We start from the raw sequence: 16751 nt of genomic DNA, 5'->3' as shown, positions 1-16751 counted from the left end.
CTGTAAAATGTGAAGTCAGTTTGGAAAGGATTGAGAAGAGGCAGCCAAAGATGACTGGGAGGCTATGTGATTACATAATCACTACATCAACTGGTGAGCGTAGCGTTGACAAAAATGACAGGGAAAGCTTTCAAAGACATGTATTCTATGCAGTGCTTGACTCAACAACTGGCGAACTGCAAAGGCGTTTCTCTAAACCAAACTGTAAAATCATGAAGGGGATCCAAGTACTCCACCCACAAAGCAGTACCTTTTTACAGGGAGAGGCCCTTTTTTTCCTTTGCTGAGATTTTTGAGTCAAATGTTGATGACTTGACACATGAGCTGTATCAGATCAAGAGAGTTTTGGAGAGGAAAGAAACAAGTGGAATGCAGAGGTTCAATACTTTTCTTGAGTTTGTAGTATTTCTAGAACCTTTCAAGGAGGTATTTCACGAGCTTTTCTGGCTAGGCAGGATTGCCCTTGTGATACCTGTCAGCAGTACTTCATGTAAGCGAAGCTTTTCAGCCCTAAGCCTTATTAAAAACCACCTCAGAACAACAATGGGAGGTGACCGTTTGAATCACCTTGGTGTCTTGAGCGTTGAGTCCAGACGGGAAAAGTCATTGGATATGAATGAATTTGTGAGGTGTTTCAGCTCCAGTCACAAAAATTGCAGAATTTTTCTATGTTGTGTTGAGCAAAATGTACATTGTCTGTATTTTGCTTCAGGTAGAAGATGTGTATATTAGATCTGCAACGATTAGTCGATGAATTGATAAACTGTCAACTATACAATTAATTGCAAACTTTTATTTTAATGTATGTATATACTGTTCTACTATACATTACATGTTTTTGTTTATGTATTGCATATTTGAAAAAAGTTTCATGTTTTATGTTTTCTATGCACTCTTGTTTAAAATGAAATAAATATGAAAATTAAGAATGTTTGTTTATTTTCAAAGCTTTTTTGAAGTACACAATGTGCTTGAACAAGGTACAATTTGCAAAATATATTCAATGACATGCCTCTTTGCTCAAAGCTATAGAGCCAACAGCAAATAAGGAATGACTGGTGAAACTTAATAAGGAATTGTTCATGGATGTTGGACATATTCTTGGCCCCTCTGTGTAAAATATGGCCCCTTTATGGGGCCATAAAAATCCTAGATCTGCCCCTGTGAGGAATGGCCTCCCCGATTGGAACCCGAGCGGTGCCTTGTTATTGAACTTCTGTGCAAGTCATTGATTGGCCATAACAAACACTATTTTCTAACATAAGATAGTTCATAAGTGTACTTGGTACCAGAACACCTTAGGTGGCAGATCGATGATAGACTTTGTGGTCGTATCATTAGATCTGCGGCTGTATGTTTTCGACACTCGGGTGGAGAGAGGAGCAGAGCTGTCAACTGATCACCACCTGGTGGTGAGTTAGAGCAGATGGCGGGGAAGGCTGCCGGACAGACCTGGCAAACCCAAACGTGTAGTGAGGGTGAACTGGGAATGTCTGGCAGAGGCCCTTGTCCATGAGGTCTTCAACTCCCACCTCCGGAAGAAGTTCTCATGTATCCTGAGGGAGGCTGAGGACATGCAGTCTGAGTGGGCCATGTTCAAAGCCACTATTGCAGATGTAGCAGGTAGGACATGTGGTCATAAGGTCATCGGTGCCTGTCAAGGTGGCAACCTAAGAACCCGCTGATGGACACCAGCAGTGAGGGAAGCCGTCAGGCTGAAGAAGGAGGCCTTTCGGGCTTGGTTGGCCCAGGGGTCTCCTGAAGCAGCAGACAGGTACCGGGAGGCCAGAAGGGCTGTAGCTTTGGCGGTCACGGAAGCAAAAACTCGGGTGTAGGAGGAGTTCGGTGAGGCTGTGGAGGAGGACTTTTGGTTGGCCTCAAGGAAGTTCAGGCAAACCATCCGGTGACTCAGGAAGGGGAAGCAGGGCTTGAGTCAGAGGAGAGCACCCCCACAGTGTGTTTGATTGCCTCATTGCATGCTCAACTCCTCCAGGACACAAAGGACAGTATTGGAGAGTCATCAATGGTCTGGGAGATAAAGCAGGCCTTCAACAGAGACCTCTGCAGGAGGTACACCAGTGGGCAGGAGAGAAACACTCTTCACAGAGCCTCTGCTCTTGACGTTTTAAGGGACTGCCTTTCTTTTCTGAGGAGGAGAGCGTGGAGACATATGGAAGAGTGATTGCTGAGGCTGCATCACTAGAGGTAATTCTGCCATTTTATTTTATGTAAAAATCCATGTAAAACATGTAAAATGTCACTTTGGGCTTAAGACATTTATTTAACTTACCCAATTGACGAAACAACAAATATTCCATAAACAATAAAATAATTTTGATATCGAATAAAAAAAGTACATTTGTGTTTGGTTAATGATCTTGTTCAAGTGTGGTTTGGGTTGAAGATATATACATTGTCATTTAAAAATGTTAGGTTGTTGTGTTTACCTGTTCTTATTGTGTTTGTCTACAGCACGAGGTGAGAGCAGAAGAGGAGGAAAACCCAGAGCACAACACAGTGAGTGAGGAAGACACCCCTCATCCCAAGACCACTGAGGAGCAACACCAAGCCCCTCTGCTCCCAAAAGAAAGGCTCTATCTTCTCTGCTAGTGAATCTGCTGGGGCAGACCTTCACTGATGCTAGAGTTCAGCAGCCCGTGTCAGCCTCTGCCAGAGCTGAGGACGAAGTGACCAAGTATCGTAGTGCTTCACCCCTCTGTCTCTCTGAGAACCCTCTCAGTTGGTGGAGTAAGAATGAGGTGATGTTTCCTCTAATTTCAAAGTTTCCAAGAGATACTTGTGTATTCCAGGCACCAGTGTCTCTGCAGAGAGAGTCTTCTGTACTGCAGGGGATATAGTTACTGCACAGTGGAGCACACTTACACTGGCGCATGTAAACCAACTCATGTTCTTACACGAAAACTTACTCATTCCAGCATTCCCCAGCTAAGCACATTTGCTATGTTTCCCTTCCAAGGATTTCCATGATCATGATTTCATTTTGGCCTATTATTTGTATTTTCTCCATTATTTATTGTTTGACCACATATTCAACAGAAAGTGTTAGTTTTGCATGACAGCTGATACAAAATTCTGTGTTGTTTTTTTATGCAAGTTATTTTTGATTTTAATATACAGCATTTTTTTTGTCTGAGGGGTTCTGGGCTCATTGCCCATAACAGGAGGATTTCAGTTGAAGTCTCTATTATTTATTTGTGGATGAGGGCAGCTTTTTAGGTTATCAAGTGATTGCTGAGGTCTTGCTGAAGCTTGTATTAATGTATATCAAGGGTGCTGCTACAGGCACACTTTTGTTTCTTTTCTTGTTGGTTCTTTGCAATGCTGGGAAACCTGACCTTTCAGTTGACACAGCTCTTCTATTTGTTATTGTATTAATAAAAGATACTGGAAGTAAATTCATTTGTTTATTTTAATTATGGATCGTTACAAATATGCTATGTTTTAAAAGTGGCACACACACACACATACGCACACACACACACACACACACACACACACACACACACACACACACACATATATATATATATATAGATAGATAGATAGATAGATAGATAGATAGATAGATAGATAGATAGATAGATAGATAGATAGATAGATAGATAGATAGATAGATAGATAGATAGATAGATAGATAGATAGATAGATAGATAGATAGATAGATAGATAGATAGATAGATAGATAGATAGATAGATAGATAGATAGATAGATAGATAGATAGATAGATAGATAGATAGACAGACAGACACACACACACACACACACACACACACACACACACACACACACACACACACACACACACACACACACACATATATACATCAAACACAAAAATATGATCATTGTGCACGTTTTCTTTCTAAGACACAGTACTTTATCTGTGTTAAATGTTCTGTGGTGAAGATAATAAAAATAATGTGAAAAGATTCGTACCCAGAAAATAAAAAGGGTAGTACAACATATCTGACAGACACATACTTCAAACTAATAATAGTCATGATCATGATAAAGTATTGATAGAAATGGTTATGTGGCTAATCTACTTCTTCAGCAGCACCAGGACAAGGGAGTAGTTACGCTTCCTCCAGTTATTTTCCATCTTACTTGAATTGTGTTGGATAAGGGGCTGATTTAACTTTTCTTGGCCACAAAAATTGATTAACATCTAGTATCACCATATCATTCAGCTTCACTACCACTCACCACTGCATATTAGTGACATTCCAGGGCTTATTCTACGCGCTGGAAGGTTTTTGCAGTCTATTGCAAAGCCAGGGACCTAAATCCACGTTTCTGCCCTTTACATAAAGTTTTGTGGTTCTTACAGGACCTGTTTGATGGTGGCCATGCTGCTTCCACCTTGGGGGTGTTTGCATCAGCGATGACAGTGAGCCATGATAAGTTTGGCCACTTCACAATCAGTAGCCACCCCTGAGTCAAGTGCTTCTGGATGAGGTCCATAGGCTGAGGGCCCCTACTGGACGCCTTGTTCCTCAGTGGGACCTGCAGACGGTTCTGGACAGATTGGCTGGCCTACCGTTTGATCTGCTTGGCCAGGCAAACTTGGAGTTGCTATCTATTAAGACGATCATTCTCTTGGTTCTTATTTTCACCAAGAGGGCGAGGGATCTGTGTGCCTTGTCAATATATCCCTCTTGTATATATTTCAGTGACGACGAGCGGTCGGTGGAAATAAGCCCCAACCCTTCCTTCTGGCCGAAGGTCATCACCACCTCATTCAGGTCGAGGGTCATCCATCTTTCTTTCCTCCTTCTTACCCTAACAAGGAGGAGGAGCACCTCCACACACTGTGTCCGGCTAGGGCACTTCGGTGTTATGTGGAACACTCGGCAACGGTCAGGAAATCCTCCCGACTATTCGTCTTGCCATGGCAGTCAGGCTCAGAGGGCTCCCCTGTGAGCGTAACAGCTTGCCCACTGGATTTGTGATGCAATCCACAGGAGTTATGAGGCTATGGGCCCCCCGCCCCTGTGGCCTGAGGGCACACTCTACGAGGGACATTGCATCCTCTATGGCACTTTTCAGCGGAGTGCCAGTGGAAGACATCTGCTTGGCAGCTTCCTGGTCCTCCACTTCGACCTTCGTGCAGTCATATTTCAGGGATATGACTGACGACTTGGTGCCCCATGCAGTGCTCAGTGCAGGGTCTAAGGGGCCTTTTCTTCAGTCAACTGACTAGCTGGCTGTGTCAGGCCCTCAGCAGGCTATTGCAGTACGGTATGAGGCCCTCAGGTGGTGGTAATGGTCAACCATTGGACTGCTGTTGTGGTGCAGTATGGTATGAGACCCACATAGGGGGCAGTACTCAACCGTTGGACTGCTGCTGTGTGGGGTGTTGTCTTGGTTGGTGTCTGACTGGTGTCAGTCAGGCCCAGCTGGGAGTACATTCATCCCTAACGACCTTCACTTTAGGTGTAAACCAATAGCAAAGCCTGTTAGGGGGCAGAGCACGTATGACATAGAAATAGTAGTTACTCTGGATGTAACTCCAGTTCTATGAGTACGTGTGTAGCCCTCTAACGTCTTGCCCAGCTGACCCCAGTCTTTGTTGCTGAGTTCAAAGCAAGATGAGCTGCTGAGACGCTGGGGTTTTATAGATGGACGGGCGCTGTATGGTTCCTACCATCTGATTAGGTGGTGAGGGAAAAGATCTGTCTCAGGTGTCAAGGTGGAGCCCCAAAGGGCTAAACCAATAGCAAAGCCCATTACAGAGCTATGTATGCACTCATAGAACTGGAGTCACATCCAGGGTAACCACTATTTTCCAAAGACTAATAGGCTAGCAACAACCTTAACAACGACACATTGATTGATTGACACACATACAGACAAATCAGTGTTGAATTCAAGACACATGGTGCATTGTGTATATTTTATATTGGATTAGGCAATAGTGGGTGGGGCAGAACATGCTAAACATTTATGTAAGCGCTAAAAACAAGTATAATATTATAATTACTATTTTAATTGTGGTGAAAACCGGGACAATTTGGTAGTGAATGTTGAAAAACGGGACATAGTGTTTTACAGATATTTGTTGGGATTCGGGACACCCAGCTTGAACCCGGGACAATCCCAGACAGACCGGGACATCTGGTCACCATAGCTCATAGCAGTGACCTGGATCACATGTATTCAGGGTGCTGACTGAAGAAAAGGAAGTCACACATATTCCTGCTGGTATTAGTCTGGATTTTGAACCAAGAGCAATATGACAGTTTACACTTGTTAAGATAGCCCCCCCACACACACACACACACACTCTATGGCCAAATAAGGGTCTTTTGCTACTTCTTATTGGTGTGACCTGGTAAAATATCTGATTTGCAAAGGAAATACGTTACCATTGCATTTTATATAGCCTCTGCAATGGTGTTTAGTCGGTGTAATAGATATTTTTATTACATTTTTGTTGCGTTTGGGTGCTGAAAACATACAAGGGAAATATCAACAGAAAACAGAAAAGCTGCTAAATGACTACGTTGTCGTCAACGTTAGTAGTACTGGAGTGGTTTAAAAATGAATCTTTAGCACCCCCCAGCGGACTAGATCCATAATATGAAAGAGGCGATTCAGATTATTCAATTCTTTTATTTTTTCTATCGTATTTCATTTTTAACGATTTATTAGTTATTACTGCAACTGAACTCTACTGGACTGTACTCGACTATTCCACTGGAAATAATGTAGTGTAAAACCTCATGTTTTAAAATCATGGGAACTCTTGAGATTTTGTATTTTTTATTCAAGATTTTCCTCAGTGTTTATCAGTGCCTATCATTTCAATCAGTGGTGCTCGTATACTTCATACAGCATTTTTGATAATTTTGGAAATACTTTGATAATAGTGCCTATGAGGGAAGAAAATGACTTTTGATGGCGTCCATTTTGGGAAATGTCGCTACTTCTCCACTAGGGGTCAGGTTGTAGAAGTACACTGATACATTGCACTGCCTTAAAAATTAGTGCTCATGAATTCAGCTTTTGTGGGTTTTCACACTTCACAGACGAGGGATAAAAATATCCCAATAACAATAAAAATGAAGAATATCAAAGGCTGCTATCCAGTGAGCCAAAATGGCAAGATATGCTGTCACAGGAGTTTCAACGTAGCGGTGCATTTTTAAGTCCAAACAATAAAAGTAAATCAAACTTTCATCCATCACTAGTGCTACACTAGTACAGACAGTGCAGGCATGTAGTACATCTATATCGAATCAAGTTGATGCAAAGGTCACACTGTGCAGAAATAAAGCACCATATGATAAAGATAGTGATGGTCTCCACATCATCATCCTCCTCACTAATTACTGAACAGATTACATTGCTAAATACATGCATGTCCAGGAGCTTTTTAACTGAACATTTATGTTGATGAAAATATTGCATAATGAGCTCCCTCTGATTCAAATAACTCCCATATGTCCCTTAACTTGACAGAGCATTTACAAAGCTGAGTCAGCCGTCTTCAAATATTTTGAAGCCTTATTCAACCATGCATATTCTTAGTGTACTTAAAATATGCAAAAGGCTTATAGAGGGGGGACCAGAATACATATAGAGTAATATTCATGTTTGGAAACTAATTTGTTTCATTTCAAACAATAATATAATTTGTGTTCGTCTCATGTTAAGTAATTTTTTGATCCAGGTCCAAAATGACCGCCCGGTTATAGCTGATTATAAATCCATAATAATATACTATATGTTATCACCTAAAGTTGTTTTAGATCCTTTTCTCAACTGAAGTTCTTGTGAACATTACAAGTCCCCCCCCCCTTTATTTCCCCCCTCCCCACTCTTCCAAGCCGTCCTGGTCGCTGCTCCACCCCCTCTGCCGACCCCGTCTGGGCTGCAGACTACCACATGCCTCCTCCGACACATGTGGAGTCGCCAGCCACTTCTTTTCACCTGACAGTGAGGAGTTTCACCAGGGGGACGCAGTGCGCGGGAGGATCACGCTATCCCCCCCCCCCCGAACAGGTGCCCCAACCGACCAGAGGAGGCGCTAGTGCAGCGACCAGGACCCATATCCACATCTGGCTTCCCACCCGCAGACACAGGCAATTGTGTCTGCGGTACCATGGGGATTCGAACCTGCAATCCCCGTGTTGGTACGCAACAGAATGGCCTGCCACGCTACCTGGACGTCCTGCATTACAATACAAGTTTTGAACTTGTATTTGCTATTTATGTCCTGTAGACCTCATTGACCTGAGCTAATACAACTCGTTTTAGAGTAAAAAAAAAGAAAAGAAAGCATAACGTATGGATTATTTTGACTATAACACATACTCAGATGAAACATATTGTGCTTTTTATCACAGACTACTTTGTGTCAAACTTTAACAAGGACATTTATTTTGAAACCATTTCAAATTTTTAAATAGTGGCACAAAATAACATCTGTTGTGTCCCTGGTCAAAACTGAACGGTTTGATTTTATTCGTAAAAAAATGGACATAGGCCCAAAACTACAGATGACAATTTTACTATGTTACAAAATAACTGTTTGAGCACATTACAGAACAGCTGTAACAACAACACCATTTCTAATAATAACATTCATTCCTTCATCCATTATCCAAACCGCTTATCCTTACTCTCAGGGTCACGGGTATGCTGGAGTCTATCCAGAAGTCATTGGGAGGCAGGCAGGGAGACACCCTGGACAGGCCATCAGACCATCACAGCCCCCCCCCCACACACACACACACACACACACATTCACACCTAGGGACAATTTAGTATGGCCGATTTGCCTGACCTACATGTCTTTGGACTGTGGGAGGAAACCGGAGCACCTGGAGGAAACCCACGCAGACACGGGGAGAACATGCAAACGCCACACAGAGGACGACCCGGGACGACCCCCAAGGCTGGACTACCCCGGGGCTCAGGGACCTTCTTGCTGTGAGGCGACCGCGCTAACCGCTGCGTCATCGTACCGCCCCTAACAATAACAAAAACATTAAAATGTTCACAATCTGTCAATCAGTGGTGGTTACATTTAGTGTGTTCTCATGCACATGGTGGACAATACGTGGTGGTTGTTGCATGTGCCTTGCAAATATACGCACTGCATTTATGGCACACAGTGCTCGTTTTGACATCTCGTGGTGCACACAGATTGCACCTCTTCCTTTCTTCTCTTGCTTCTGGCCCATGTGTATCTCTCACCAATCCAGTTTAGGATGGTGTTCGAGGGAACTGTTGGCACCTTTGAATGACGGGTGCAGTGAGTACATACAAGTGGTACTTCATGTCTTGCATAGTAATGTGAAAAATTGCATCAAAGCATTGTTTAAATGTATCACATCTAAAATATATTCACGTATTCAAATGAATAGAACTGGCTCCATATTGTTCTCAAATTCAATGAGCATTTCACCAAACAACATGTCTTACTTTTATGGTGTAGATAAAACAACCTGGTAATAGAAAAAAAATTACATGAGACTTGAAAGATAAAAAGTAACACACGGTAGCGGATTCGGGGGGGAAAAGCAACCACAGGAACTGCCGCGGTCGGGAAGCGAACCCGTGTCGCCCGCACCGCAGGAGGCATCGCTAACCGCACGACTAAAGGGTCAGATCCGCCAGACAACGGCCAACGTGTCTTCTTATCCATGCACGTTATAATACCTTATCAAGGTTGTCAACTCCCCCTTTGTTCCTGTCACGATTGTCCTTGTTCCTTTGTTCCCGCTTTGATCCAGGACAGCGTTGGACCTCTTGTCCTCCCTGGTACTCACAGCGGCCTGCCCGTGCAGAATTGCCATCAGGAGCACATTCTTCTTCTTCTTCGGGCAGTAGGACACAGGAGTGTGTGTATCGGTGAAGGCGAATTTAGAGGAAAAACGATCCCTGCCCTTAGTAGTGAGTAAGGCAGGAGGCAACTCGAGCTTGTTCCTTCTGACCGTCCCCACCAGGGTCATTTAAAAAAATTTAAAAAAAATTATTCATGTATTTTTTTTTTCGGAGCAGCTCCTGACCAAGAGCATATGAGGTGAAGAAATTGTCACATGTTATGTTGTGCCCCTGGAGACCTGCAGTCATTTCCAGGGCCCCTGGAAATGACTGTTGTAAGCCTAGATGTTCTAGGCATAACTTGTCCTGGCATCACGTGCTGCCCATATCTTTATTCCATATTTAAACGGTTTGCTTGGCATGTACTGTTTGAATGGGCAGCGTCCCCTAAAAGCGACCAGACGCTCATCCGCTGTGATGTCTGGACTTGGGCTTGGGCTCCACCCACTTGTGCCGAACCTCTCTGATCGCTGCCAGCTTGTTTTGCTGATGGCGGCCTGGTCTTGTATCACGGTTGTCGAAGCAAATCGCCCGTGACATGTAAAATGTCTGGAGTGACCAGACTCTGCATCCCATAAACTGGTGGTAGATTCGTTTCTGGATCTGTATACACCAGACAAAATCAAGAGACCCATGTCTACCTCCTTCTAGTTGTCTTTGTGAATACGCCTCCCCTCCATGTTGGTCATGTTCATCACTATAGTTTCGATGGACTCCGTCAGGAACAGTTCGAAGCAGGATTTTATGTCATCAACCCGGGATATGGTGTAGCTCGTTATTAACCTGATTCCAAAAGGTAAATTAAACACCCCAACATTTAATGAAAATGAACTTCTTTCTTTTGGGTGTGTTCAGATGTCCTGTTTGGACAGAGTCATGGAACCTTATGACAAGCACATTAAATAAACTACAAGAGGAAATGAACTTTCCGGGAGAAAACTCAGTCCAATTCAACCAGAATACAACCGGAGAGTTAAAAGAAAATATGACTTATTATTGTCTTATTTTAGCAATTTTTACCCGGGTATGCTAGTAATAATATGTGTGATGTATGTATGCACCAACGTATCCAAAATAACATGCTGCTGTTCAGTAAGTTATATGATAGTACATGTCAAGACTATATACATACATACATACATACATACATACATACATATATATACATATACATATACATATACATATACAGTGGTGTGAAAAAGTGTTTGCCCCCTTCCTGATTTCTTATTTTTTTGCATGTTTGTCACATTTAAATGTTTCAGATCATCAAACAAATTTAAATATTAGACAAAGATAACACAAGTAAGCGCAAAATGCAGTTTTTAAATGAAGGTTTTTATTATTAAGGGAAAAGAAAAATCCAAACCTACATGGCCCTGTGTGAAAAAGTGATTGCCCCCCCCTGTTAAAACATAAATTAAGTGTGGTTTATCACATCTTTGGAAAGCTGAGTTCAATGTCTCTAGCCATACCCAGGCCTGATTACTGCCACACCTCTTCTCAATCAAGAAATCACTTAAATAGGACCTGCATGACAAAGTGAAGTAGACCAAAAGATCCTCAAAACTAGACATCATGCTGCGATCCAAAGAAATTCAGGAACAAATGAGAAACAAAGTAATTGAAATCTATCAGTCTGGAAAAGGTTATAAAGCCATTTCTAAAGCTTTGGGACTCCAGCGAACCACAGTGAGAGCCATTATCCACAAATGGCAAAAACATGGAACAGTGGTGAACCTTCCCAGGAGTGGCCGGCCGACCAAAATTACCCCAAGAGCGCAGCGACGACTCATCCAAGAGGTCACAAAAGACCCCACGACAACATCCAAAGAACTGCAGGCCTCACTTGCCTCAGTTAAGGTCAGTGTTCATGACTCCACGATAAGAAAGAGACTGGGCAAAAATGGCCTGCATGTCAGGTTTCCAAGACGAAAACCACTGCTGAGCAAAAAGAGCATAAAGGCTCATCTCAGTTTTACCAGAAAACATCTTGATGATCCCCAAGACTTTTGGGAAAATACTCTGTGGACTGACGAGACAAAAGTTGAACTTTTTGGAAGGTGTGTGTCCCATTACATCTGGCGTAAAAGTAACACAGCATTTCAGAAAAGGAACATCATACCAACAGTAAAATATGGTGGTGGTAGTGTGATGGTCTGGGGCTGTTTTGCTGGTTCAGGACCTGGAAGACTTGCTGTGGTAAATGGAACCATGAATTCCGCTGTCTACCAAAAAATCCTGAAGGAGAATGTCCGGCCATCTGTTTGTGACCTCAAGCTGAAGCGCACTTGGGTTCTGCAGCAGGACAATGATCCAAAACACACCAGCAAGTCCACCTCTGAATGGCTTAAGAAAAACAAAATGAAGACTTTGGAGTGGCCTAGTGAAAGTCCTGACCTGAATCCGGTTGAGATGCTGTGGCATGACCTTAAAAAGGCGGTTCATGCTCGAAAACCCTCCAATGTGGCTGAATTACAACAATTCTGCAAAGATGAGTGGGCCAAAATTCCTCCACAGCGCTGTAAAAGACTCATTGCCAGTTATCGCAAACGCTTGATTGCAGTTGTTGCTGCTAAGGGTGGCCCAACCAGTTATTAGGTTTAGGGGGCAATCACTTTTTCACACAGGGCCATGTAGCTTTGGATTTTTTCCCCCTTAATAATAAAAACCTTCATTTAAAAACTACATGTTGTGTTTACTTGTGTTATCTTTGTCTAATATTTAAATTAGTTTGATGATCTGAAACATTTAAGTGTGACAAACATGCAAAAAAATAAGAAATCAGGAAGGGGGCAAACACTTTTTCACACCACTGTGTATATATATATATATGTATATGTATATGTATATGTGTGTGTATATATATATATATATGTATATGTATATGTGTGTATATATATGTATATATATATATGTATATGTATATATATATATATATTAATTACCACTGATTTATGGAGGAGAGGAAACAGTTTAAACAAAATGCTACAGTTTCATACTGGGACTCTCCCTAAGTGACTGAAAGCCACCTCCAGTAGTTTAAATGGGATAGTTTGAGGTTAGCCATTTCAATTAGCCATGCCTGTTTTCACTCAGGTTGTTACTGTGCTGGTTTTAGGGCCATATATTTAATTGGACGGTTTGGAGACAAAGCCAGAGAGGTAAGATTGAGATGGCTTGGACATGTGTGGAGGAGAGATGCTGGGTATATTGGGAGAAGTGTCGGCTGGCCAGTACAGGGTGTTGGGGCACCGCCCCCTTCAAATATCAAGAGATGAAAATTTACTTAAACATGTTAAATATAATTTAGTTGTATAATGGAAATAATTATGAAATAAAAGTGTTTTTCAGTCTGTGACCGCCTGTCAGCAGCCATTAAATATTGGTTCCAAATGGTATTTGGTTGATTTCTGTCTGAATACATGTACTTCCTGGTTGAGGGGCGCCGCCAAACGATACCTCATGTAAGCCCTCAAGCTTTTGGCGAGCAGGTGACCTGAGGCTGCTGTATGATTGGTTTCTTCAGATTTTCCATGGGGCGCAGTTCTGTGCGCCCAGACACTCCCACTTTTATTGGCAGCGAATTGGTATTGTTTTAATGTTTTTTGATCTAATGTGATTGGACACTTCTCGTGGCTGTCAATCATGTTCACACCCACCAGGATGCCTCGTCTCGATTTAATAACTCTGACTGTGGACATTAAAGCAGCTGCCAGGCGTGCTGCGCCAAGGTACATTGCGCCCCCCCCCCCAAAAAAAAAGCACCAGCCGCCACTGGAGGGATGCTGAATATGGAGCGGTCAGGGAACAGGAAAAGAGGAAGGCCAAAGAGGAGGTTTATGGATGTGGTGAGGGAGGACATGCAGGTGGCTGGTGTGACAGAGGAAGATGCAGAGGACAGGAAGAGATGGAAACGGATGTGGCGACCCTACGGGAGCAGCCGACAGTAGTAGTAGTAGTAGTAGATATTTAATTGGAACCAGTATGAAAAAAAACCCTGTGTTCATGGTGCTGTCTAAATGTTGGCTATCTCACAACTATTGCTGTGACAGTTTCTGCGTAGTAAACTATGAAAATTATGCCTGAACCTAGTACACACTGTAGAGAACTAATTCATCAAACTGATAATGAATAAAAGTAACTTCAGTGGGCGCTGTGCCCCTCTGCAAAATGATGTGCCCCTTTAATTCAATAAATGTGACAATCAAAAGCCTATTAAGACTATCATGTGCAACAGCATTTAATTTAGTTAATGTAATAAGCTTACATCTAACTTAACTGTCTTAAAGGGTTAGCAAGCCTTTTCTTATTTTGTGAGTTGAAAAAAAACCGTATGGGCTTAGGATGGTAGATCTGATCGTCCTGGGGATACAATTCACCAAAAAAAAAAAAAAAAAAAAAGAGACACATGGGTCGTCCTGGTGGCGTGGCGGTCTGTTCTGTTGCCTACCAACACAGGGATCATCGGTTCGATCCCCGTGTTACCCCCGGCTTGGTCGGGCGTCCAAACACAATAGGCCGTGTCTGCGGGTGGGAAGCCGGATGTGGGTAAGTGTCCTGGTCGCTGCACTAGCGCCTCCTCTGGTCAGTCGGAGCGCTTGTTCGGGGGGGGGGGGATAGCGTGATCCTCCCACGCGCTATGTCCCCCTGGCGAAACGCCTCACTGTCAGGTGAAAAGAAGCGACTGGCGACTCCACGTGTATCGCAGGAGGCACGTGGTAGTCTGCAGCCCTCCTCGGATGGGCAGAGGGGGTGGAGCAACGACCGGGACGACTCGAGAGCGTGCGGTAATTGGCTGGGTAAAACTGGGGAGAATAAGGGGGAATCCAAAAAAAAAAAAAGAGAGAGAGAGAGAGAGAGAGAGAGAGAGAGAGAGAGAGAGAGAGAGAGAGAGAGAGAGAGAGAGAGATCACACAGCTGCTTGAAGGAATATCTATATATTTTTTTCTTACAACTGTCGGATAATATACATTACAATCAGTCCCCATCTGACTTGCCTGCATCGAGACCCATGTGATGTGTGCAATGAATGCTGGACACCCCCCCACCACCACCACCACCCCGTGTGTCGTATGTCAACACAAATAAAATATGATGAACGTAGAAAGTTGTAAAGTCTGGGTGGACTTGTGAGAAGCCGAGGTGAGGTATTTCTCTACAACACTGCCACCTTCTGTCTAACCCACACCACCACCACTGTCCTCTACATCTACATCCTTTTTTAAGGAGGGGGCAGGCTGAAAACAAATGCTTACTCAGTCTTTACAACTGACGTGAGATATGGCTGCATCATTTTTTTATGAGCGTCTTCTTAACTGGGACTTCAAACACTTACACACGAAGATGCTGAAGTCAATAACGTTGTGTGTTTGTCGTTTGCATGTATCTTTAAATACATGAATACATTAATGTATGTGTCTTGTATTCTTGATAATGAGGGCTGATCAGACCTACACACACACACACACACACACACACACACACACACACACACACACACACACACACACACACACACACACACACACACACACACACACACACAAGCCACAGAGAAAGAGGACTCCTTAATCGAAAGAAAGTTCAACATTTAGTGTCTTTATAAAACAGATTTGCAAAATATAGCCAAGGCTCATTCATTTAAATACGCATAAATAGCAAGAAAATATTTCCCATTTCAATTCGAACAATTTTTGAACAGTTTTGTACATAAATCAGAGATGAACAATATATGAAAATAGGGCTGAAACCCTCTTTGATTTCTTACTGCTGCAGAAAACACAAGCATTACATAGCTGAAGCTGCAATCTAGTCATTAGAAATAAACATCTTCTGAGACGAACATAGTCATAAAACTTTAAAACAATGCTTATTCAAGTTTTTTTGAAATATCAAACTCCACATCTTTGGAAAGATTCCTCGGAGTCTTTTAAGAGCAATATATATATATATATATATATATATATATATATATATATATATAATATATTATCAGCAATGCAACAGCAATTAACACCACCATGGCCAAATACTATTTGTGTCTATATACAATAGTGCAGACGTAAAGCTTAAATCGGAACAAGGCAGTAGAATGGTGTTCCACTCATTTCAAACATCTTTACTGATCAAACCTCAAGTGGGGTCCTTTATCTTCAAACTATTATTCTCAAACGACCTTACTGAAACCAAAAACCAGTACGCACATCTGCCAGACGACGCCATGTTGGTGACCGAAATACATTTATCTGTTGAGTTAAGTCTGTTGTCCATCCATCCATCCATTACACAGACCACTTAACCTGCTCGCAGGGTCGTTGTTGTGTTTTTTTTTTGTTTCAACACAAGGGCACCACCACACTTAGGTCTGAGCTGGTTTACCTGTTTTTATTATGTATTTATTAACTTTAAATGCATTTCACATAAGTTGCTTTTTGTGGCAAATGTACTTGCTACTGTTAAATTGCAGTTGTTGACTATTGCTTCAGTTATTTTGTTTGCGCATCCCCCCCCCCAATTGTATCCGGCCAATTACCCCACTCTTCCGCGCCGTCCCGGTCGTTGCTCCACCCCCTCTGCCGATCCGGGGAGGGCTGCAGACTACCACGTGCCTCCTCCAATGCACGTGGAGTCGCCATCCGCTCTGCTTCTTTTCACCTGACAGTGAGGAGTTTCGCCAGGGGGACGTAGCGCGTGGGAGGATCACACTATTCCCCCCAGTCCCCCCTGAACAGGCGACCGACCGGAGGAGGCGCTAGTGCAGCGACCAGGACACATACCCACATCCGGCTTCCCACCCGCAGACACGGCCAATTGTGTCTGTAGGGACGCCCGACCAAGCCGGGGGTAACACGGGGATTCAAACCTACGATCCCCATGTTAGTAGGCAACGGAA

Source organism: Lampris incognitus, chromosome 12 (genome assembly GCF_029633865.1).
Source record: "Lampris incognitus isolate fLamInc1 chromosome 12, fLamInc1.hap2, whole genome shotgun sequence".
Taxonomy (NCBI): Eukaryota; Metazoa; Chordata; class Actinopteri; order Lampriformes; family Lampridae; genus Lampris; species Lampris incognitus.
The sequence above is the reverse complement of the archived record's forward strand: the minus strand, read 5'-3'. Positions refer to the sequence as shown.